This window comes from Crinia signifera, chromosome 2 (genome assembly GCF_055691185.1).
Source record: "Crinia signifera chromosome 2, ASM5569118v1, whole genome shotgun sequence".
NCBI classification, from domain to species: Eukaryota; Metazoa; Chordata; class Amphibia; order Anura; family Myobatrachidae; genus Crinia; species Crinia signifera.
The window spans coordinates 134,444,785-134,457,784 of record NC_139218.1 but is presented as its reverse complement, the minus strand read 5'-3'; the positions used below and the strand labels follow the sequence as shown (position 1 = coordinate 134,457,784).

General features: G+C 42.9%; 1 protein-coding gene across 1 annotated transcript in view; it reads right to left on the bottom strand.

The window, feature by feature from the left end:
- The window catches only part of PRELP (proline and arginine rich end leucine rich repeat protein), a 79,622-nt gene that overhangs the window by 39,188 nt on the left and 27,434 nt on the right, over positions 1-13,000 (bottom strand). The gene's annotated exons all lie outside the window — the stretch shown is intronic.

Genomic DNA, 13,000 nt, shown 5'->3' with positions numbered 1-13,000 from the left:
TGCAAATAAAAATCAGATAGGAAATAATTGGACAAATGTAAAAAAAAATACAATTATGTAAGTGAACATAAATTATGACTTTATTTAAACACAGATAAACATTTTTAACAGTTCAAAATATCTATTAATACTATTATTTACTTCTGGAGGCTGTTTTTACACATTTTAAACACTCTGTTTTTTTATTTTAATCTAATGTTCTGTATGGGTTCCAACACTTTACACTATACTGTAGGTGTAGGAGATGTATTTTTGCAAGTAAAGAAGGAGCCAAGTACACCAATAAGGTACAAAGCAAAGGTGGACATTTTGAGTGGTGAGCAAAGTGTTTCAGGCAGTGGCGTAACTACAAAATCAGCGCCTACCCAGAATTTCGGCAGGCAGCCCCCCCCCCCCAGCCCTGACTTACCACTCTGCTTGCATCCCCACTGGGTCTGTTGCCAGGACCCGCAGATCTACTTGTCCGTGGTCCCGGCGCTCTTCCTGGACTGGCTCCTAATGAAAAGTTACCTTCACAAAATGACTGCCCCTAACAGCAGACCGTTATTAAGGTGTCTGCTGTAAGGGGCGGACATTTTGTAAAAGTAATTTTTCATTAAGAGGCAGAAACCACCAGGAGTCTCGGGACCGGCGCAGACAAGTAGATTTGCGGGTCCGGACAGCAGCATGCTTGGAGGTGGGGTGTAAGGCAGGTCCCGCAGTGATAGCCCCGCAGACCCCTGGTGACCTCACTTAGTCAGCGCCTCCCTGCCACCACAGGGTCTGCGGGGCTATAGTTGCGCCACTGGTCTCAGGTCTTAATTTACTAAGATGGGAGTTTTATTGAAGATGGGATGTTGCCCATAGCAACCGATGACATTCTAATTCTTATTTATTTAGCACTTTCTAGAATATAATAAAATATTATTGGTTGCTATGAGCAACATCCCATCTTCAATAAAACTCCCATTTTAGTAAATTTACACCTGAGACACTTTCCTCATCACCTTTGCCACCTTTGCTTTGTACCTTATTCAGGGCTAGATTAACAATGGGGCAGATGGAGCTGCAGCTCCAGGCCTATACATAAAAATAGGCCCATCACCATGACAGCATGATGATCACCAGCTGGTCACATGGTCAGCCATGGTCGAAGTATTAAAAATGCATTTTATTTGACATATTTATGCAATTGTAATTTTACATAAATAGGGAGACATTTTGGCTTATAGTGTATGGGTTCTACATGCCTACATGGCATTACTCTCTCCTCCTCCACTTCTCATAATAGGCCCTTGGACATTTTCAGCTCCAGACCCGTGAGGCCCATAATCCGGCCATGACCTTATTGGTGTATATGGCTCATTCTTTACTTGCAAAAATACATCTCTTACACCTACAACTCCCATCTTGGTAAATGTACCCCTCAGTGTGTATCACTGGATGATATTATGTGTATACAGAGTCTGCTGCTTTCTTGGAAGATAAGTGGTAACCCACACAAATCTGATCCATGTATTCTAATTGGTTAAACCAACATAAGTCTTATGAGTATTATTACATTAGATTCTGAACATATGACTCTGGTGATGGTGATCCCAAGAGTCAAATTATAAACTGCATATGGGAAGAAAGAATTGAAGACTCTTTTTTTCTCTTTTAAGTAAATATTTTATACATAAACATTAAATATTGATTGATATGCAATAAAAGTGAAAATCATTCTTATTGCTTCTAAACAAAGTTGTCCTTATGATAGGGCCTCACCATAAAAGTCCAAGACTGCAGCATAGCCATCCAACTGGACTGACACTTGGGGGTACAGAATTACAAAACTCTGATCATTGGGGGGATGTTCTAACATCCGCACCCCAGCTCTGCCCCCTATCGCCGCCCATCACATTCATAATTATCGCATATGCACTAACATATGCGATAATTATAATTATTGCATTAAGAGCTGTACTTTGCAGAGAGCCATTGGGACCCGGCGGCTCCCTCCTCCCTCCCTTACCCGGCTGCTGGCTGCTGCTGCGGGGGGGTGGGCTGGCTCTCCTCCTCCCTGCACTCAGAAGAGGATCAGTGCAGGGAGGAGGTCACAGGTCTGGGCAGCACAGCTCTGTGCTGCCTGGACACAGGTGAGGGGGGCGATGCGCCGGGGGTCCGTACGGAGCGGAGGTGAGTCGGTGCGGGCGGCGGGGGGTCACGTTAGAAGCCCATAGGCGTCTATGGGACATCGCCAGATTTTTCTCCGCTGCGGTAACCCGGCGGGGATGCTTAGTGCAGATGCTTACCAGAAATCGCAAGTTTTGAAATGTGCACATTTCCATGACTGAAAATCGCCACAAATCGCACCATATCGCACTTTTTATCCGCTTATGCGCATTCCATTAAATATGCGATTTACACATGAAAACTGCGGGGAAAAAGTGCTAAAAACTCTCATTCTATTAAATGTCACCCCTAATGTTTCTAATGGCACATACTGCATATTATGTCTGGCATCCTTAATTTTGAAGAAAGTTAACAAAAAATGTGTACAAACAAGCAGGAAGATAGTCTGACAGTTAGGTTCAGTGCGTTAGTCTCCTGGAGAAATAAGCTTCCTGCACCAGACTATTACAAAGAATATTTTGACATAACGTGCTTGTTTGTGGCTGATTCTGGAGATGAAAGCAAATTAAGGTATAGTTAATGGCACATCTGCAGGTCTTATTGATGTTAAATATAACCAGTGTTCCTTCCTCATTTATAATCAATGGTTTATCTTCTTTTATGTGCAAACACACTTACTACGCTTATTAACCCTTTTCTTTTGGCTTTGTTCCTTAAATTTCTATAATTTGCAAAATAATTCAGTAAAAACACATTTTGAAACTTGTATAATACATTAAATAAACATCAGGCCAAATGTAATTCGTATGAACATATTAGGAATCTACAGCAATTTTATATTGTTTAAAAGAGTAGCGTGCATAGAAGATATAAGAAAAGAATGTCAGCAATAGCGAGAAGGTACTGTAGATGGAGCAGGATAAAAAGGGAAAAATATAGAAGGCATTAGAAAAGGGTAGGGTTGACATTCCCAAATACAGGTTGAGTATCCCTTATACAAATTTTTCCAAAAACCATATATTCCAGAAAGTTACTTTTTGTTGTTGTTGTTGCTAAAAGCACTACTGGGATCATCTGTAACAGCACTACTGAGGACATGATGTGTAACTGGCACTACTGTGGACATGATGTATAACTGGCACTACTGAGGACATGATATGTAACTGGCACTACTGGGAACAATGATATGTAACTAGCACTACTGATGACATGATATGTAACTGGCACTACTGAGGACATGATATGTAACTGGCACTACTGAGAACATGATATGTAACTAGCACTACTAAGGACATGATGTGTAACAGCACTACTGAGGACATGATATGTAACTGGCACTACTGAGGACATGATATGTAACTGGCACTACTGAGGACATGACATGTAACTGGCACTACTGAGAACATCATATGTAACTGGTACTACTGAGGACATGATGTGTAACTGGCACTACTGAGGACATAATGTGTAACTGGCACAACTGAGGACATGATATGTAACTGGCACTACTGAGGACATGATGTGTAACTGGCACTACTGAGAACATGATATGTAACTGACACTACTGGGAACATGATATGTAACTGGCACTACTGGAAACATGATATGTAACTTGCACTACTGGAGACATGATATGTAACTCGCACTACTGGGAACATGATATGTAACTGTCACTACTGGGAACATGATATGTTACTCGCACTACTGGGAACATGATGTGTAATTGGCACTAAATATGTGCAAGAAAATGATTTCTTAGCATTCACATTCAGTATCTGAGATAGTACACAAACTTTGGCAGGTATTCAATGCGGCCGGCGAGGGGGTTAAACAGGGAGGATTGCAGAAAACCAGCGATCCTTGCTGTTTAACCCCCGCGCCGGCCGCTCACCCTATTCAACGATCTGGGGAAATCCTCGCCCTCACAGGACGGCGAGAATTCCCCAAAACAGCGAGACCCGCGGCTAATGCAGAAACCTAGCTGTAAAAATGGAGCGAGGGGAAATTGGCGTATGAGAGGGCTGCGTTGAATACTGGCAGGGTGAGTGGTGACAGCGAGCAGGAAGCTCTGCTCGCTGTCACCGCTCGCCCACAGCATTGAATACCTACCTTTGTTTCATGTTTTGAAATCTTGTTTTATAAAATATGTTTGTGTGTATTTCATGTGTTTGATGTATTTGTACAACATAAATGCAAGTTACCTCAAGATACATCATTGAAATATAAAAATATTCTGAAATACGGAGCAGTCCGTTATCCAAAATTCTTCCAGTCCCAAGCATTTTGGTAAGGGATACTCAACCTGAACAGGCCCACAGCAGTACAGGGGAAACCCTCAGTGGGCCCAACTTTCCTGGGGGCCCAACCCCCTCCTCTAGGGATCAGGTTTCAGGCTGTGCATTTGAATTTTATGCATAGCTACTGTTTATTTCTAAAGAGCAGTGCTGTTATTAATATGGCACATTGTCATGAATGAAGTACTAGTAGCAGTATTTACAATCTATATTTATCAAGAGGCCCAGACCATGCATGCCGTAATGGTTAGACAAACCAATCCCCCTTTAGATATTGGCCACACCCCTAAACATAGGCCCCTACCAATGCATTCCCCTGTGGGCCCCTCATGTCCCAGTCTAACACTGTCCACATACAGAATCTGCTAAACAGCAAACTAGCCTCAGAGACAACATGTCCAAGCCGGAGATTAGTATGTGAGGATCATTAGGTGACATTAGTGAAATGCTGGCAGATGTGAAAATTACAGGTCTACGACTCCAACATTTTTGTAATATTTTTGCAGAGGTTTTGCCTATTACATGTAAGACATGGTTCCATGGCATTCACATGCACAGGGACCTAGGACCAGGGGTTTAAAAAGAAAGAAATGAAAGCTACTGTCTAAAATCAGTCCAATCCAGTGCCAACACCAGCTTTCATCCCCCTGAAGAGAACTGCAAATGAAAGAACAGCTACCATAAAGGAAATTGGCAAAAAAGCTGTATATATTTTTAATGACATAATCCAGCAAGTTTAAATGTTTACTGTTCACTATTAAATATGCCAAGTGGATTGTCTCGTTCTTCTAGTACAGGTATGTGTCTCAGTAAATCATCAGGCAGGGATTGTGGGCAGGTGGAAATACTCCCAGTTGAAATCACCCGGGTCAGGAGACCTGGCATTTAAACCCGGGAAGCTGTCAATGTTGAAAGCAGTTACAACTCGGGTCACTGTGCAGTGTAAATGGGTAACCCGGGTCGCATCTTTTTCACTGCAATGCAAAAGCCAGTGCTGGGAGATGCTCTCTTCTCCCAGCGCTCTCCCAACCCCGCCTCCCGATGGCATTATGCCGAGTGGGGATTCAGATGGAAAAGGGTTCACAAGCCGGGTCGCACCCGGGTTGGAGACGGGTACAAAATCCTGGGTGTGACGCGGCTTATAGATGGAAAAGTGGTATTCAATTTCCATGTTGTAAATGCATTTATGTTTTTTACATGCAGGAAATATCCTGAATATGTTTGCATGTAGCAAACAAATACAGATAAACTTGTTTTTTTACACTGATACTTAGAATTCAGACACACCCTATTCCATTGACCCCATCAATATGGTTTTGCCAAGATGCTAATTGGTAAATTTTTTGTTTTGATTTGCTGCTAACTCTGAATCAACCAGTACAGTACGTGCTTCTGATGATTGACTAAATATGACTGAACGCTGCAGTTGGTTCCAGAGGTAAGGTCACAGGAATGCTGGATCCAAATTTAGGAAAATGAAATCCAGCAAGTTTATAGATACAGGATAACAGGGTCAGACTGGAGCTACATCATAGGAACTAAAAATGGGTAGCAGAAAACAGTATTGAGCTCAACTCACTGATTATCTGGCAACGATTACAGTCAGAGACATATTCAAGAGATGTCCATGCAAAAGGTGCAGCATGCAAGTTTCTGAATTTAAACAGCCAGAAGCCAGAACTCCAAGTCCTGATAGTGCTCCATTTTAACCGTGGTTTTGAATGTATGGGTTATATATGGACATGTAATTTCTCCGGTGCCCGGATGGGTGGGCACGCATCAAAGCAGTGACTACCCATAGTCACACAGTCAGTATAGTCATATAATAAATTCTCTATGGAGAATGAGAATTAACTTGTAAGTAGATGTACATTTTAGCCCATGAAACACAGCAATGATTACCCCCTTATCTCATCTCCGGACACCTGATCCAAACCAGCTAGGCCACCAGGGACGAATGGTTATAAATAGGATTCCTATTCTTGCTACTCCCAGAGTCTAGTCTCTGCATAGGCGTGCACAGCACATTTTATTAGGGGGTGCACCGTCAAAGGAGTGTGCATAGCTCCACCTATTGGGCGTGTCTAACACAGCCAATCAGGCATGTCTTCCATCATCTATTGGCACTCGCTATAATATAAAAAGTCTCTCAGCCACACCAAAATCTCCTGCCTATTTCAGATGTAATCTTCTAATTACTCTGTGTAACAGTACATGCAGATACAGTCATAAACATATATGGATGATATGGATGAGGCAGGTATGTAGTGATATGACAATGGTCTAGTTCAATTAACAATGCAAACACACATATAATTGATTGATGGGCGCTTCTTTAAATGGAATACAGTTCTAAAAAAACAAAAGTCTTTGGTTAAGGGTATTGCAGGTATTGTTAGCAGCAGAGGTGTTCATAAGGGTGGGGCACAGCATTAGGGGGTGCCTGTGCACCCCTAACACTCAATGTGTGCACACCTATGAGTCTCTGCATATACATATTGATTTATACAACATGCTGTCAGTCGCGATTGATAGATACCGTGTTTCCCTGATAATAAGATCTACCCCGATAATAAGACCTACCCTTGGTTCTGCAGAACAGTCCAAAATAAGCCGTACCCCAAAAATAAGACCTAGCTATATGCCCATTTTGCCCAGTCCCTGTGCTACACTACAAGGCTCCCAGGGGATGCAGTCAAAATCCAGACGGTCAAAATACCGACAACCATTGACCGACGGTCAAAATCCAGACAAGGTCAAAATACCGACATTTTAAATCCCGACAAGGTCAAAATACAGACAAGGTAAAAATACCGACATTTAAATTCCTGATGAGGTCAAAATAGCAACATATAGAATGTAGACAGGTGAAAAGGTCAACATGGCTTTCGGTCAACAGGTCGTGAGGTTGACATGGGTTTTTTTCACAGTTTTTTTGACCCACCATGTGCCGACAGGCGGTATTTCATGCCCTACCATCCACTGGGGCGTGGTGGGAGAATAAAATAGTGTGCCGAGCGCAGCGAGGCACCGTGCCCGAAGCATTGCGAGCGAAGCGAACGATGTGAGGGGCTGCAATTGACTTCCAACTGTGTCCATGTGGACTGTGTAAAAGTCAACATGACTTTCGGTCGACAGGTCGATCTGGGTTTTTCACTGTTTTTTTACCCAAATGTCGACACAGTCGACATGGACACAGTTGGAAGTCAACCGCAGCCCCTCGCTCGGGAAGGAAGTGGTTGGATTTAATGCTACCACTTGTTTTGCGAGGTGACCAAAGAGGTCTGCTAGTCTGGGATGCAGCCAGCACTCACCGCACTAAAGAAATGAAGAACTTTCTTGCAGAGAGAACAATAGAGTAAGTAATGATTCCCACAGGAATGACTGCCTATCTCCAGACTGTTGATATTGCAATAAACAAGCCATTCAAGGACCATTTGCGCATGGAAGTCGATGACTACATTGAAAAATTAATGGAAAGAAATCAACGTGGAAACTTTGTGAAGCCTTGTATGCAAGAGGTCCTGACTTCGGTGAAGAAGTCATGGGATAGAATTACTGACAGCTGTGTCGCCAATGCACTATGAGCAGGCTACCTGGACAAGACATGCTCATTTAAGGAGAGAAAGTGTTGGGATTTCGGCGGTCGGGATTTTGAGCACCGGGATTCCGACCGCCGGAATTTCAACTGCATCCCATTTGAGAAACATGGTAGTAAGAGAAGTGATGCTGTTTAGTTAGTGAAGTACCGCCACTGACCACAAGAGGCCAATCAACATACCAAATTATGACTTTGTGTGCTAATAGAAAGTGAAAGCAATTTTTGCTGGGACACTGATCTGCTTCAAATTTAATACGGAGAGAGGGAGCTATGAAGACAGAGATTGGAGGTAGGAGCAGATAGGGACTGGGGTGGAGTGGAGTGTTTGTGCTCTAAAAACTGTCACAGCTTAAAGTGAAAGAAAAAACTGTCACCGTTCAAAGTGAAAGAAAAAACGGTCACAGCTCAAAGTGAAAGTACATTGCAAAAGAGATCATTTTGACCGGCTTTTAACTAGCACTGAATAATTATCATACTGTTCATTTTCTATACAAATATGACGCGATATTTAAAATGGAAACTCATAGCTCATAGGGTTATGTACTGAGTTATTTCTAAAGGAAGATTGTGAGAATTTTGTAACTGAGCAATAAAAATGACTCATTGGTTGATGAAGTAATGAATGTAACAGTTGAGTTTCTTTGATGACTTTTGATCCACCCAATTATGCTATAATTAACTGAAATATGCTGCACCAAGGTTTTATATGCAGTTGGATAATCCCCAAGGTGTTGGCTTCTCCGTCCGTTATGCTGTGCATTCCAAGAACATGAATCTATTTTCTCACTATGATCTGGGTAAGGGAATGCTGAGGTCTATGTGAGTTTCTTCTCCTCTGTATTCCTTCGTGAACAGAAGGAGGAGGAGACTAACGATGTCTACCTGCAACATAAACACATAAGCTGTACTGTATGGCACAATACCATGCATATCAGAATCATGCCAAAGTTCACTTAGAGAAACCTACAGTACTAAATAGATGAATCTTCTGTCAATTAAAAGGTAATTGGATAAATTAAATGTATACCCTAATAACACATAGGGAATTTGATTCAAATATCAATTTCAATGTTCAACACCCTGAGTGATGGGGGTAGCTTAATACTTAAAAAGTTTAGCAGATTTGGCTGTGTACTAAAGGGCAGTTTACTGGGATACTTATAACATTTTGATAGGTAACCATCCAAATGTCAGACATGAGGACAAATGATTGGACACCTTAAGCATTCTAGCCGATAGACGACCACCAAATTATTAATTTGGGGACCGGATTACCATATATGCAATCTCCTCTGTGGCTATGGTGCCAAAATTGAGGGGCGGGTTATTGGAAAACTCTGTAGAGTCTTGTAGTTAATAACTTGTATACACTTTACAGGACTTTTCCTTCATAAAAGCCAAAATCGATGTCTTAGCAACTACTAATAATTTTATGCCAAGTTTCCTTACTTAGGGAAAGACCTAAATCGGTCTAATTTTTCAGCATTAACAATTAACAATATACTGTATATGATCGAAATACCCTTCTTCATTGGCTTATTGTAGCATAATTGTTGGAGTTGGGAGAGACAATTATCTCCAGTAATGAAGTCACTGGTGGGAAAAGCCAAGGGGGAATTCTATATTATTTCAAAACTGTGTCAACCTAGGTAAACGACTCAGGGTCACCAGCCTCAGGGGTTTATTTACTAAAATGGGATTTCTATTGAAGATGGGATGTTGCCCATAGCAACCAATCAGATTCTACTTTACATTTATTTAGCACCTTCTAGAAAATAATACATACTGTAGAATCTGATTGGTTGCCCATAGGAACATCCCATCTTCAACAGAACTCAAATCTTAGTAAATGAACCCTTCAGCGTGAAAGAGCCCAGTACATATACCAGTGGCTCCCAAACTGTGTGCCTAGGCACCCTGGGCTGCCTTGGGACCCTTGCAGGGGTGGGTTGGTGGCTCAGGAGCAATGCAAATTATTTATAGTCATTGTAATATTTAAAACCAGTCTTTTTTATATTCATTTAACACCTACTAACACATAAGCTTCTGGTTCTCACAAGCAGTGTTTCCGCTAGGCTGTTTTAGCAGGGCGCTGCATCCTGCCTGATTTTTAAAGGGCAAAATGTGCCCTTCCCCTCTAGCAGCGCCCCGCTAAAAGAGCCTGCTGCCTGTCCCCGCCGGTGTGCATGGGGAAGCCCAGCACCGCCGTAGATGGCAATGCACGGTACTTCCCCGGCAAAGGCAGCCGGGTCTGCCCCTTTTCACGATGTCACGGCCCAGGCACTCCCCTGGGACTGCCCACAATGACGTTCCGCCACCCTTATGTGCTGCTGCCCCCCTGCAGCAGTACCCTGCCCTGCACAATTCCTAGAAGGAACATTAACTAGTGTGATGTTTTGGGGTGGTAGCGTTGTGCAGGCCCGGGGAATCCCTTGCTCTGGACTTAGATCTTCAGAATGTTATGTACTCACATGATGAGATCATCTGGCCGTGGTAGGTCCATATTTTTTTGCCCAGAAATTATGCTAAAGTTTAGTCCATGTTACTGTAAATTGCAAACGTTATTATAATTGTCCTGATTACTAGAGTTCTTACTGTTTAGTGTTCATCTGCATTTTCTTTTTTTACTGAATGCCTCCACAATTCTCAGCATGGTAGCCCTTATTACAATGTTTAGAATTAGGGTGTGCAATTCAGTCTCCCATTACCCCAATGTAATCTACAGTATATTACGTACATCAGGGACTAGCACCCCCCCCCCCCCACCACCACCACAACCACCTTTCTTTTGGTGTTTTTGATGAGAATACAGTAGGTTCCTTCAGGGCCGGCAACAGAAATCTTGAGGCCCTGTACAATGATATTTCTGGGGGCCCCCATCTAATCCCAAATCCACACAACGCTCTTCTGCATGAGCCTCATTTAAACTTATGCTGCTCCAGATTCTGCTTTCAGGTGTAGATTTCTCTCGTTCTCAGTCCTGCTGGCTTGGCTCCTGGCTGCTGCTTCCTGCTGGCTCCGACTGCTGCTGGCCTGTCACTTTCACAAAAGAACGCTGAGCACTACGAGCAGGCAGGGCAGCTCTTTCGCAGAGTGCAGAACAGACGACCCGCACATGTGCAGTAAAAGTACAGGAGCCAGAGACTGAGGCCACAGCGGCGGATAGGGCTGTGTGCCTGCGGCCCCAGGCCGTGCACACACACAGAGTAGATGGCTCTGCACGCCGAGTGGCAGGGCTGACACACAGTAGACGGCAGTGGCACACAGTGAGTCAGTCAGATTCAGCCAAAAACAGATGGTGCACAGTAGGGTCACTGACAATCCAGCTAGTACAGGCAGTGGCTGTGCCAGGGCATGGAAACTCTGTGGCCCTTCAGATCTCTGGGGCCCGTCACACTTGTCCCCCTTGACCCCCCCTGTCGCCTGCCCTGGGTTCCTTGCATTTGCAGACTTCACATTGGAATTGTCACTATGAATGGTAAGTCCTAGATACATTGATATATGTCAGTATTAGGAATAGGCTTGGGGCCTGGGGGTTTCCTTGGTTGGTGGGGCCGGGCTGCTTCATAGAATCATAATTGTAGCACTCAATCTAACACTTTTTAAAATTGAAACTACTTTTTTATTAATGTATCACTCTTTAACACCCTAATTATTACTTCTCACCAGGGCTGTAACTTGGTGTGTGCAAGTGATGCATTGCACACAGCGCATCTACATTGAGGGCGCATCCACTTGCACAAATATTGGGCAGCACAAGGCCATAACTAGGCTAGTATAGATGGTGCCTTGCTCACTGTGCAGTTTTCATCTGGATTATATTTAGCATAAACCTTCTCCCGTACTATATTCTTAGCTTCAACCTGCCCAGATTACTACTGGGCATAACGTGTAAAAGGGACACTACAGTGCTGCGCAATGTGAATAACAGACAGTGTGGTGAAATGTGAAAAACGGACACTACTGTGTGGTGTAATGTTAATTGGTACTATTATGTGGCCACATCCCTTCTCTATGAAGCCAGGTGCATAAATTTGTGGCATGTACCATCTGCGCACAATGTCCTTATTTTAACTATGGGGGGGCACCAATTACCTTTTTTGGCACAGGGCACCAAAATGTCTAGATACCGTAAGGCTTCTCACCTATGTAACACCTACCTGATGAGGTCACCTGACCATGGTACGGAAGGTGGGTCCATATTCTTAGTGTTTAGAATGTGCACCTGCAATTTCATTATTATGTGGGAGACATACATATTGACTATATAGTATAAATCTAGTTAAGATAGTGAATTTTACTCTTGGTGGATTTCCAATCAAAGGTCGGGATGTATTGATGTTCAAGTTTGGCCAGCATTGTGCATGACCGCCGAACTGGGGCGGCAATACATCCCACCCTAATTGACTGAAATAACTATAACAGAACAGTTTCCTTTTCATCATCAGTAAGTCTTCTCTAATAGGAGGCAGTATCTCACAATCTCATATGCTTGCCTTACAAAGAGGACTGAGAAGAACTTACGTTTTGAATAATTTTTCACATTTATAAGTCATCTTCTTAAGGCCCCCATACACTAGTGCGATTTGGCCTGTTTTCATCCAATTCGGATGGATCGAAAATCGGATGAAAAGTGGCAAATTGCAGTTGTTTGACCTTTGATCAGATCCGATGTGTGTTCCCGTGCGCATCGAGTCTGAGTCAGAGGTCAGACATGCAGAATATAGGATAAGTAGGAATCTGACCCATCAGCCACACATCACAGCGATTTAACCCATGTAAAAAATTCAAGTGCCAATTCGCATGGAAGCCCTCCCAGGGAGGTGCCGGGGGACTTCAATTAAAAATCAGATGGGACTTACCATTTAGACAAGTCTCAGTATTGTGTGGGGGCCTTTAGACTTGAGTTTCAATTTTGGGATACAGACAGGTCATCATTAATGAGATACGGTTGTCATTAATTTGACTAATATCTCAGAATATTAAAGACCTTTTCTAATAATAATATAGA